Source organism: Rhipicephalus microplus, chromosome 1 (assembly GCF_043290135.1).
Source record: "Rhipicephalus microplus isolate Deutch F79 chromosome 1, USDA_Rmic, whole genome shotgun sequence".
NCBI lineage: Eukaryota > Metazoa > Arthropoda > Arachnida > Ixodida > Ixodidae > Rhipicephalus > Rhipicephalus microplus.
The window spans coordinates 30,896,014-30,908,751 of record NC_134700.1 but is presented as its reverse complement, the minus strand read 5'-3'; the positions used below and the strand labels follow the sequence as shown (position 1 = coordinate 30,908,751).

General features: G+C 45.4%; 1 protein-coding gene across 22 annotated transcripts in view; it reads right to left on the bottom strand.

Moving 5' to 3' along the window:
* LOC119178032 (uncharacterized) overlaps positions 1 to 12,738 on the bottom strand; it is a 653,511-nt gene that overhangs the window by 640,457 nt on the left and 316 nt on the right. The window lies entirely within an intron of this gene.

Below are 12,738 nucleotides of genomic sequence, written 5' to 3'. Positions count from 1 at the left end.
GCATGTCGTCAGGACACCATGCCTTGGATGTGCTGGAAGAACAAGTCATCATTCCGCATCGCTCAAGCGTCATTATTTCAGTCGGTGCTCCTAAATCACCTGACTTGGAAGGCGTCGTTGAAGGCAGTCAGCATCTGTTGGTCACCCAAAATATTTGCGTCGCAAGAGGAATAGCAGAGCTGCGGGGAGGCAAAGCAACGGTTATGCTCACGAATTTCAGCAATGAGTACAAACATGTGAACAAAGGAACAACGGTCGCATACATCGAAGAAATTGTCGAAGCCACCAGTGCTTTCGCCCTCGCCGATTCTGCGGAACCTGCTCAAAGGAACGAAGCCCCTTCCTTAGCTTTCGACGTCAGTCCCAGACTTCTTAACCATAAGCAAGAACAGCTCAAGGCCCTACTCCTCCAATACGAAGATTGCTTTTCGTCGTCATCGAATACTCGGCAGACCCCAACCACGAAACATCGCATCATAACCGAAGAAAATGCCGGACCACTCCGTCAGAATCCGTACAGGGTTTCGACGCGAGAACGTGAGGCCATGAAGAGACAAGTTGATGAAATGCTGCGGGATGACATTATCCAGCCGTCCAAGAGTCCATGGGCATCCCCCGTGGTGATAGTGAAGAAAAAGGATGGGACCCTACGTTTCTGCGTCGATTATCGCCGCCTGAACAAAATCCCAAGAAAGGACGTGTATCCTCTCGCACGAATAGACGACGCACTTGATCGGCTCCATAACACCAAGTACTTTTCGCCAACGGACCTCAAGACTGGCTATTGGCAAATCGAAGTAGACGAAAGAGACCGAGAGAAGACGGCGTTTATAACACCGGACGGCCTCTTCGAGTTTAAGGTGATGCCCTTCGGCTTTTGCTCAGCGCCTGCAACTTTTCAACGCGGTATGGATACAGTACTGGCAGGATTGAAGTGGCAGACTTGCCTTGTGTACTTGGACGACGTCGTCGTGTTTTCCTCAAGTTTCGACGAGCATCTTCGGCGCCTTGAAGCTGTCCTTCAAGCCATCAAGACTTCCGGGCTCACACTGAAGCCAGAAAAGTGCAGATTTGCGTATGAGGAGCTCTTGTTTCTGGGGCACGTTATCAGCAAGTCTGGAGTTCGTCCCGATCCACGGAAAACAGCCGCCATCGCCGACTTCCCGCCACCCACTGACAAGAAAGCCGTGCGCCGATTTCTGTGCCTGTGCGCCTATTATAGGCAATTCGTGAAAAAGTTCACCCGCATCGCGGATCCTCTTACCAACCTTACCAAGGCCGACGTGGAGTTCAAGTGGGAAACGCCACAGGAACACGCTTTCAGGGAGCCTAAACATCGCCTCCAGACGCCTCTGTTACTTGCCCATTTCGACGAATTCGCCGAGACAGAAATACATACTGACGGAAGCAGCGTAGGTCTCGGTGCCGTTCTTGTACAGAGGACTGACGGACTTGAAAGGGTTATTAGTTACGCCAGCCGATCGCTATCCAAAGCAGAAGCAAATTATTCCACAACAGAAAAGGAGTGCCTCGCCATCATCTGGGCTACGTCGAAATTTCGCCCCTACCTCTACGGCAGGCCCTTCAAAGTTGTGAGCGACCACCACGCCTTGTGTTGGCTAGCCACCTTGAAGGACCCTTCTGGTCGCCTCGCACGATGGAGCCTGAGACTTCAAGAATATGACATTACTGTCATTTACAAATCCGGCAAAAAACACTCCGACGCCGACTGTCTCTCTCGTGCGCCTGTCAACCAACCGCTACCCGACGACCCGGATGACGACTACTTCTTGGGAACGATAACTACCGACATCTTCGCTGAACGACAGTGGGCCGACCCGGAACTTAAGGCCCTTATAGAATACCTCGAAGGCAGGACCGCCGAAGTCCCGAAGGTATTCAAGCGCGCACTTGCGTCGTTCTTTCTACGAAACGGTCTTCTACAAAAGAAAAACTTTTCACCGCTTCGAGCTGAGTACCTCCTTGTGGTGCCTTCAGCTCTGCGACCAGAACTCCTGCAGGCCCTGCACGACGATCCGATGGCGGGGCACCTCGGTGTTTCTCGCACGCTCGCGAGGATACAAGAAAGGTACTACTGGCCACGTCTTACCACCGACGTCACTCGTTATGTGAGGACATGCCGGGAGTGTCAGCGACGCAAGACACCGCCGACAAGGCCAGCGGGACTTCTGCAGCCAATTGATCCACCTTGCCGACCTTTCCAGCAGATTGATATGGACCTACTGGGGCCGTTCCCGACGTCGGCTTTCGGAAACAAGTGGATCGTGGTAGCTACCGACTACCTCACCCGCTACGCCGAGACAAAATCCCTGCCAAAAGGCAGTGCATCCGACGTAGCTAAGTTCTTCGTCGAAAATATCGTCCTACGTCACGGCGCCCCGGAGGTCCTTATCACCGACAGAGGAACGGCATTCACTGCCGCCTTAACTCAAGCGATCTTGGCATACAGCCAAACAAACCACCGCCGGACGACAGCGTACCACCCACAGACCAACGGCCTCACCGAGCGGCTTAACAAGACGATCGCCGACAGGCTGTCAATGTACGTCGATGTCGAACACAAGACGTGGGATGCCATTCTTTCGTATGTAACCTTCGCATACAACACTGCGGTGCAGGAGACGACGCAGATATCTCCATACAAATTGGTCTACGGAAGGAGCCCGGCAACGACGCTCGATGCCATGTTACCCAACGTCACCGACGAAGAAAGCCTCGATGTGAGCGAGTACCTTCAACGTGCCGAAGAAGCCCGACAACTTGCGCGTCTCTGTATCAAGAATCAACAGACGACAGACTGCCACCGTTACAACCTTCGACGACGCTTCGTGGAATACCAGCCCGGTGAACGTGTTTGGGTGTGGACGCCGATACGCCGACGTGGACTAAGTGAAAAGCTTCTGCGACGCTACTTCGGACCGTACAGGGTGGTTCGACTTCTCGGCCCACTTGATTACGAGGTTGTCCCCGATGGAATCACGAACTCTCAACGACGCCGATCACGACCTGAAGTCGTGCATGTCGCGTGCTCAAGCCGTTTCATGCGCGTTAACAAACTGAAACAGTGTTTTTTATTATTGTTTCATCGTAATTTATTAATTGTACTTTCTTCGATTATTATTGTACCTTCATCTTTAGTTAAAGCATCGGGACGATGCCTTTTTCAGAGGGTGGCAATGCCACATTCTATTTCCCAAGTTTTCGTTATCGTCCCAAAACACCACACGACTCTCAGTGCAAACCGCGCCTGCAGTTTTCCAGAAAGTTCCGGACTGTAGTAGATCATTTCGATAAGATCACGCCCACTGTGCGAACGGTACAGATTGTTCTGGAACCTACGCCACCGCCAGCGATAACGCTAGAACATTCGACGGCAAGAGTATAAATGCCGACGCGCTTCGCCGCTTGTCAGTTCTTGATCGAAGGCCGACGCTCCGTTCGCCACTATCAGTCCGAGACTGCTATCTGTGCGAGACTGCTGCTGTAGTTGCACTTTCCTTTTACCGGGCAAAGGTTCGCCCAAATAAACAGTTAAATTCCAACACGAAGTCTCCTGTCTTCGGTCACGTCACGACCCCGTGACAGTATGTTGTTGATTCGTGGCGCTGATGAGGAGTAAGTAAGTACAAGGTTTGTTTTAGAAGTCGTTTTAGATACTCTGTTTGGTCCCTTAATTATAAAATTCCTGTTCACGTTGCGAGCACGTAGTATGGCATCGTCAATAATGTCTTCCGGATAATTTTGTTTCAATAAGGAATGCTTTAGGTGTTCTGCGTGTCTGTCAAATTCCCGCATATCAGTGCATAATCTTTGGTACCGGTAGGCCTGAGAATATGGAATTTCCGTTTTTCTATGCTTTGGGTGGCTGCTCTTGAAATGTAGGTACATTTGACGGTCTGTAGGCTTTTTGTAAAGGTTTGTTGACAAGCGGTCATTTTTGACCGTGAGAGTGGCGTCCAAAAAGTTAATGCTAGTTTTGGAAATTTTGTGCGTGAACCTAATTGACGGGTGGCACTTGTTAAAATCCTCTATTAAGCGGAAAAGACTACCCTCATCATGGTTCCACATCACAAAATTATCGTCTAAGTATCTTCTGTAGTAGAAAGGTTTCAAGGTGCGTCCCTCAATGATTGGGATTTCAAGTGAAGCCATGAAGGTGCTCGCGAAGTTTGGGGCCATTTTCGTGCCCATTGCATTGCCACTGACCTGAAGGAAAGGCTTGCCATTAAACTCAAAATGGTTATAATTTAGTACAAGTTCAAGACGTGTAAACTGTACCTCGCCACTTACACTATTTGATGAGTCAGATTTTACATATTCAGAAATCATAGCCGCTATTCCGTCATGATGAGGTATGTTGCTGTACAGTGAGCAGACGTCCATGGTCACCAGAAAACTGCCGCCTGGGATGTCGAGACTTGAAGTTTTGCAGATGAAGAGGTTTGTGTCCTTTAGGTAATAGGAAAAATTTGGGGGGATGTTTTTATTAGGGATTGATGAATTCTGATATATTTTTTGTTGATGTGCTGTGACTGGATACTATCGAACGTCCCGGATTGCCTGCCTTGCTTTTGGGGAGCATATAGAATTCACCGTGAACAGAATGGGCCGGTAACATTGCTTTTAACATTTTGCCGGTAATTTTCTTATCCTGGCGGAGATTGTTTAGGGTTACTTTTATCTCCCTTTCGAATTCGGCAGTCGGGTCCGTTGGAAGTTCTTTGTAGAGTTTTGTGTCTGATAGTTGTCGTTCCCCTTCCTTTAAGTAGTCCGACGTGTTTAGAATTACTATGCATACCCCTTTATCAGCCGGTTTGATAGTAATTCCAGTGTCTTTTTGTAGTTCATCGAGTGCCCTTCGTTCTGACTTTGATATGTTGTCTCAAAATGGCCGATTCTTTTCATACGCTCTGATGACATCTTTTTGAACTGCTGATATATACATATCGAGGTGTTTGTCCCTCTGCTCACCTGGACACAATGATTTCTCACCACCAATCAATCTATTCTCGTCCGTACAGTTCTTGCGATCATGAAAGTATTCACGAAGGCGGACATTACGCGAAAAGTTATTGAGGTCTTGGTACAGTTCAAATTCATTGAATCTACCGGATGATGGACAGAAGGTTAAGCCTCTCGAAAAAAGTTGAAGCTGAGCGGTTGTGAGTGTTGTGTTTGACAGATTGAGGACATTTTTCTCATAAGTTTTCGGCTGCTCTTGGCTATCACGTGGCACAAGAGTGTCAGCGTCATATTCGAGAGTAAGGATGTTTTGATTAGGATTGCACTGTAGTTTCGAGTTCCCATTTTTCTCCTCAAAGTTAGGTTGTGGTACGGGTGGTCCCTGACGTTCTTGTACGGCCTCATTCCTATTTTCCTGTTGCAGAATAGTGGAGCCTCTGCAGTCCCGCTTGAATTTTCTATCTTTTACTACTGAAATTTCGCCTCTCTTTTTTAGTTCATATCTTTCCAGTTCTCTTGCATCATGCTCTCCAAGATTAGATACCAATTTCTGCGTGACCTCCGTGACACTGTATTCGGCGGCCTTACGCTCACTATGGTCCGCCATGACCCGAGTCAGTTGCAAGGACGCTTATAGTAATATTTTTTCCCACTTCCCCCTTTCTGCTTCACTTAGTGTAGACATTGAGGGGTTGCAGTCTAGGCGGAGGCCCTTCGGTGCAATTTCGTGAGATACATATTTGGTTAGTTGTTCCGCGTGTTTTTCGTATCGCACCCACTTTTCATTATTTTGCTAATCGATAGCAATGAGTGGGACCATGCGTGTTTAAGAATGCCCGTACCTTTTGTTTCCCCGTGTCATTTGGAAGCCACCGCCTTGGTCTTCACCGCATTTGTCCACCTGGTTTTGTAAGGCCTCGCTGGTGGGAGTGGCGATGTCGTCACTCGGGGACCTTGGATGGCTCTTTGTGTCCCTCGGCTCCCTGTTGTTGAGTGGGTTTGGCACTAGAGTTTTCCATGGCAGCTGTTGCCGCCGATCTCTGACTCACTGGTGGGACTCGCTGGCTCGCTGGCCTCGCCGGTGGTAGTTAAAAGTAACCCTAAACAATCTCCGCCGGGACGAGAAAATTACCGGGAAAATGTTAAAAGCAATGTTACCGGCCCATTCTGTTCCGGTCGATTCTATTTGCTCCCCAATATACACAAGGCAGGCAATCCGGGACGTCCGATAGTATCCAGTAACACCACATCAACAGAAAATATATCGGAATGCATCAATTCCTTAATAAAAAACATCCCCCAAATTTTCCCTATTACCTAAAGGACACAATCCATTTCATCTGCGAAACGTCAAGTCTCGACATCCCAGGCGGCAGTTTTCTGGTAACCATGGATGTCTGCTCACTTTACATCAACATACCACCATGACCGAAGCGGGCTATGTTTTCTGAATATGTAAAATGTGACTCATCAACTAGTGCAAGTGGCGAGGTACTGTTTACCCTTCTTGAACTTGTAGTAAATTATAACCATTTTGAGTTCAATGGCAAGCATTTCCTTCAGGTCAGTGGCACTGCGATGGGCACAAAAATGGCCCCAAACTTCGCGAGCACCTTTACGGCTTCACTTGAAATCCCATTCATTGAGGGACGCACTTTGAAACCTTTCTACTACAGGAGACACTTAGAAGATATTTTTATGATATGAAACCACGTTGAGGAAAGTCTTTTCTGCTTCATAGAGAATTTAAACAAGTGCCACCCGTCAATAAAATTCACGCACAAAATTTCCAAAACTAGCATTAACTTTTTGGACGTCACTGTCACGGTCAACAATCACCGCTTGTCAACAAACCTTTGCAAAAACCCTACAGACCGTCAAATATACCTACATTTCAACCGCAGCCACTCAAAGCATTGCAAAATGGGTATTCCATATTCTCAGGCCTACCGGTACCGAAGAATATGCACCGATATGCGGGAATTTGACAGACACGCAGAACACCGAAAGCATTCCTTATTGAAACAAAATTATCCGGAAGACATTATTGACGATCCCATACTACGTGCTCGCAACGTGAACAGGAATGATATAATTAAGGGACCAAACAGAGTATCTAAAACGACTTCCCAAAGGAACCTTGTACTAACTTACTCCTCATCAGCGCCACGAATCAACAACATACTTTTCCGCCTTTTCAACATAATCAGGCAAAGCAAACGAGTAACTTCTATTTTCGCGAAGCCATCTCACGTAGTGTACCGCAGAGATAAAAATCTGAAGGACATTCTTGTCAGAGCAAAAAACAAACACCCCCAAATATCAATCAGGGTGCCATCTCTGCGGGAAAGCTCGGTGCAAGGTATGCCCACACATGGTCACAACACGTGAATCCAAAGCGAACTTCTCGGATTTCAATTTCTGCATAACTGAAAGCCTTAATTGTGACTCCAGTAACGTAATATACATGCTACATTGCAACATCTGCGGACAAGAATATATCGGCCAAACAGACACGCCATTTCGGCTGCGGTTCAATAATCACCGGTACCACGCCACTTCACTGCCGAAGCTACCTTTATCTAGACATCTGCGCCTGCCAAAACACAGTTTTGAAAATATCAGCGTAACTCTTTTGCAGTCCGGTTTCTCAAACAGGCGCGAGCGCGAACAGCGTGAGGCATATTTTATTTTCAAATTTCGAACATTAGTAGCCGGCATCAACGAGGACCCAGGAAAACTCAACTGCCTCCGAGAAGTAAGCCAGGAGGAAATTGGTGACAAAGATTGATAGCTGGAGACCATGCTTGTTTTTTCTGACTGACTCGTACGTGTACAGTGTCCTTTCTTATTTTTTTCTTTTTTTTCTTCTTTTTTTTCCACATGCACATACAAAGTGTTTACGTTCGCCTACCACTTGATGACCATTGAAGGAAAACGGACGAAGATTAAAGGTAAAGAGCCGACCAACCCATTAAGGGGAAACCATTTCTTTACGCACGCCGCACGCCGACCGACCCATTAAGGGGAAACGCTTTCTTTACGCACGCCGTCACGGACCCTCCCGCCACCACGGCGACAACCTTGGGTGGCTCGATACACGTCGAGAACTGAACGGCACGTGATAAGAACCGTATGTGGACGTACAAGGACAGTTGGTTTCGTTCTCAGTGTTGACAGTGGTTCTTCCCCTTTTTTACTTTCTTTCTTTTTTTCTTTTTTCTTTCTTTTCGTCTTTTTTCTTACCCCTTTTTTATTCTTTCTTTTTTTAGTTCCCTCTCACTCTCGCAAACATCTTTCAAGGCGAGAGGGACGCGGCAGCAACGAAGTTTGGAAGTTCATGTCAGTATAACTCATCCCTTGATGAAGGGAGGACCCCTCCCGAAACTGTTGGGAAATAAATATATTTATCCTTGTTGACAACGCTCCCGTTGTGCCACATCCCATACCTTCACGAAGACTAACACTGGCCCATTAAAATATTACTCCCACTATATATATATATATATATATATATATATATATATATATATATATATATATATATATATATATATATATATATATATATATATATATATATATATATATATATATATATATATATATATATATATATATATATATATATATATAGTCAAGTAGATCCTCCGTGAGCAGTCACAACGTGGTTTATTTTGACGTTTCAGCCAGTGTCTGGCTTTCACCATGATTGATAGTACAGTTTGTTGGTGCTCAGCTTTATGCAATTGTAAATAAAATCAATGGGGGTGAGAGACAAAGAGGGAAAAAATGTTTGAATATAAGCTGGACTCTCCCGGGCGCCCCCTTTCAATCTCACTTCCCCTGCCCACCCCTCTTTCTCCTTTTTCTTCTTTTCACCTTGAGAATGTCAGTGGTCTGTGTATATTTCCTTTCAATAAAGTATTGTTCCCGACCAGATGGCGTCGCATGGCTTTGGTGGTACGGTGTGGGGGAAAAGAGCTTTTTTAAGAAGTTTAGGTCTTTAACTACTAAACGCCTCGTCAACGTCCCGTTGCTCAAAGAGGGGTGCCACGTATTGCCGCAGAGGCTGGCAAGCGGATTCAATGTCAATTCTTCCCCGCTTCTGAATTACGCGTGCAATAGGGGCCTCCCGATTGCGCACTACAGGGTTGCTGTCAGGCATGTCATGCTTGGCACAATTGATTAGACAGTAAAGATAAACAGAAACAGACGACAGCTGTACTTAGGAAGAGTATTTACACTCGGAAATATTTTGAGTTGTCCAGCGCCCTTTTCAGCTACAGTGCCGTGAACTCAGTTATTATTTCCATTATTGCCGTTATTGCTTTCTAGTGCTTTAATTACTGCAAGTTCACCCGGATACTCACTTATTCCTCTATCTAGAGTGTTAAATCCGTGAATAAGGTATGACTCTTGTTGTTCACGTTCTCGGTTTGATTTAAATCCCGCCTTTAAGAGTGCCACTGTTAGTTCGTCAAATGCATGGTCGAGAAGATTGAGTTGTTTCAATATAGGCAGACTTGGGCCGATTTCGCGTGGGCTCTTTGATTATTAGGACGAATCTTAAATGATGTTTCTGTTTGTCCATTGTACTGCATACTGGACACTTTGCATTCGAGTAGGTATACCACAATAGAGGAATTGTGTGTTATAATCGGCGACAGCTTTTCTTGACAGCGCTGTGGAAGCTACAGAACCGAACCGCGTGCATGCGCGTGCGCCAGGAAATAGTACCTGTTTTATTTTCTGATTTTAATAGCTACTTGGCCCGAATAATTAAAACTTTCTTCATTATAAGGATAAAACAAGCATGGGACGCTGTTCATAGAAAAGAAGTTATCGTGTGCCCCAGTTTTTTTTTTCTTTTTTATTTCTTGGACAGCACCACGTTTTCCGCACGCCGGCTGCGTCTGCTGCTTGCTCTTGCAGCGGCGAGCACAGCATCGGCCGTGGAAAAGCTGCTCATCGTTGGGACGCGCCGTCTTTCATACATCACGCATCGAACTTTCCAGCCTTATTACTGGTGGCCGCACAAGCTCTTAAATAAGCTTCACTGTTCGCGTCTTGCACGCAATCTTAACAACGATCTACAACAATTGTGAGCGAGCAAGCGAAAACCGAAACTGGAATTGAAATCGGCTGCAAGCTGCCGGACTACTTACGTAGTAACACAAATGTGCGGAGGCCTGGCCTCCGTAGCCTTCGCTCCAATGTCAAGAAAAGCTGTCGCTGAGTATAGGTTTCCTCGTAAGTTAATCGAAAACTTGGATTGTGTGCTGCTTGCTTTGTGTGTTTCTCGCATTCGTTTACATGCAAGACATCGTGACCTTACACAAGGTCGGCCTGAATTAGTAGGGAGTGAGGTATTGATTTGAAAGTAGACAAGTGTCTTTGAGGTTACGTGGTCGTCGGTAAAAGACGCCAGAAGTGGATGGAAATGCGCGTTTCAGACGTTCACTTTGTTCCAGATTGCTGTAATGTCGTTTCAGGATTTTGTTTACTTGGGGAAAGGTTTAATTTTTGCGGCTCTTATTGCGGTGGTCGCTTCATAAGTAAGTCCTCACATTTCAGTTTTTCACTTTTTGAATGGCGTCATCAATTACATGTGGGGGGTATTTTTGTTTATCGAGCATAAGTTTTAGCCTCTGCGAGCTCGTGTCAAAATCAGCGTCTGTTGAGCAGATTCGCCTAAACCGGTCAGCCTGGTTGTATGGAATACTGTTTTTACAGTGCCACGGGTAATCGCTTTGGTAATGGAGGTATTGTTGTCGATCTGTTGGTCCGCGATATAGCGTTGCAGAAAGCTTGTCTTTTTCTATCGTTATGGTAACATAAATAAAATTTACGGTTGCTTGCCAATAGGTGTGTGTGAAGTGTGTTATCGGATGTACAGCGTTTTAAGTGTCGATAAAGCCGAAAATGTCATCCTCGCTGTGGGTCCAAATAAGGAAGATGTCGTCTATGTAGCTTCTGCATAACAGTGGTATCAAGGTACAATGGCAAAAAATTTTGACTCTAGCTTTCCCATAAATATGTTGGCATATTTGGCTGTCATCTTGGTACCCTTAGCGGTGCCGCTGCTTTGTCGAAAATACTCGTGGATAAACTCAAATTATTTTAATTAGAGGACCAACCTCGTCGAAGTTGCGATGGCAGAGAAATTGGAGGTGTTAGATTGTTTATGTTCTGTGTACATGTTTTGTAATGCAGCTATGCCGTCATCGTGAGGTATATTTTTATAAAATGAAGAGACATGAAGAGTAACCGATTATGAGTATTTCCTTGTAGTCCTTATCATTTCATTGTAATCCTTATCATTATTGATTTCTTTTACAGCATTTATCCATGCGTACACAGAGAATTTTTTACTGTTATATTTTTTCCTAAGTCATTTCAACACTTTTAATGTTGTACCAAACGTTGGACCAAGCGCTTTTAATATTGTACCAATTTCGTTGCCATCCTGCTTGGACTGCATAGCCGTAGTTTTTGTGCACGAAAAAATGAAATAAAACTCTTTAAGCACTTGTCTTGCGCAGCTCCAAATTCATTTACTCTAGAAGTGCCAGGGCACGATTCTTTATCTCACAAGCCATTTCACACACGAGCCTAAAGTTCATTTCCACGACACCCAAGGCTTCCTTATTAAACAACTTATAGAGTACTGCCCACTTCTATGGGCAGTGGGTATAGGAGACTACCCACTTCGTCAGCTTTGTATAATGCTTCTAGCAAAGTTTTATGCAATCGCAATGGTCTGTGGTGAAACGATCTCTTTAACGCTGTCGCGTTAATAAATGCAGAGATCCTACTCAGCAAACCATGCAGAAAAAAGGACAGTCGGACACCTGCGTTCAGCAGCGGGTACATAAGTGCCTTTACAAGCAAAAACATTTATTTTTGCTTTTCTGCACAGGTCGCACACGTCTTTCTCTTGAGACTTTTTGCATTGATAAGGATAGGTATTGGAACAACATTTATGATGTTGCAGACCTAAAGCATCGTTTTGCCTGCCTATTTGTGGCGCCAAAACCGCTTTTTTAACACCTGAGACCTAACAATTTCCCTAGAATTAACATTTACTTACCATCATATTTATTAGACAAATGAACCGCGAGCTAACAACCTTGGCATACTCAGTGCATTTTAATGCGCTTAAACGATCAGGTTCTCGTGTAACGACTGTGAATCTGAACAGGTGAGGTCACTGCTCAATAGTTGTGGAGGCCCCTAGATTTTGTTAATCTCGATACTGGAGGGTCGCCCACAAACAAGCGTGCATGAACATTATCTTCGAGGGTGCCCGCATGAATGCGAGAAACCAGCGTTTCAGAATATCATGTCCCTTCGCACATTATGAAAAATATTTCTCAGCAGGCAAACGTTCGTATTTAGTTTTCTGTACCTTGAAATTGTAAGAAATTTTAAGGATAATAAACTTGAACCGCAAAACAAGCTTCAGCACGTCAAGTTGCAGCGCATGAATAAATTTGTCCAGAAAGAGGGGACACTGATTATGGCGCATCGTTATATTGCGGTAAACTGTCCATAGGCCACTAGGGCAGGTGCTTCAATTTTATGTTATCTTAGCCCCGGTGCATTCTGAAAATACAAGAAAGTCAACCTAGCTCATTATTGTTCTCGCTGTGAATGCGGTGCCTTGTCAGGTGAGTCGAGTGTTGTCTGTACAGAAATTGCGACAACAGATCGCACCTGAAAGTTATGGAAGCTGACCTGGATGATAAATAT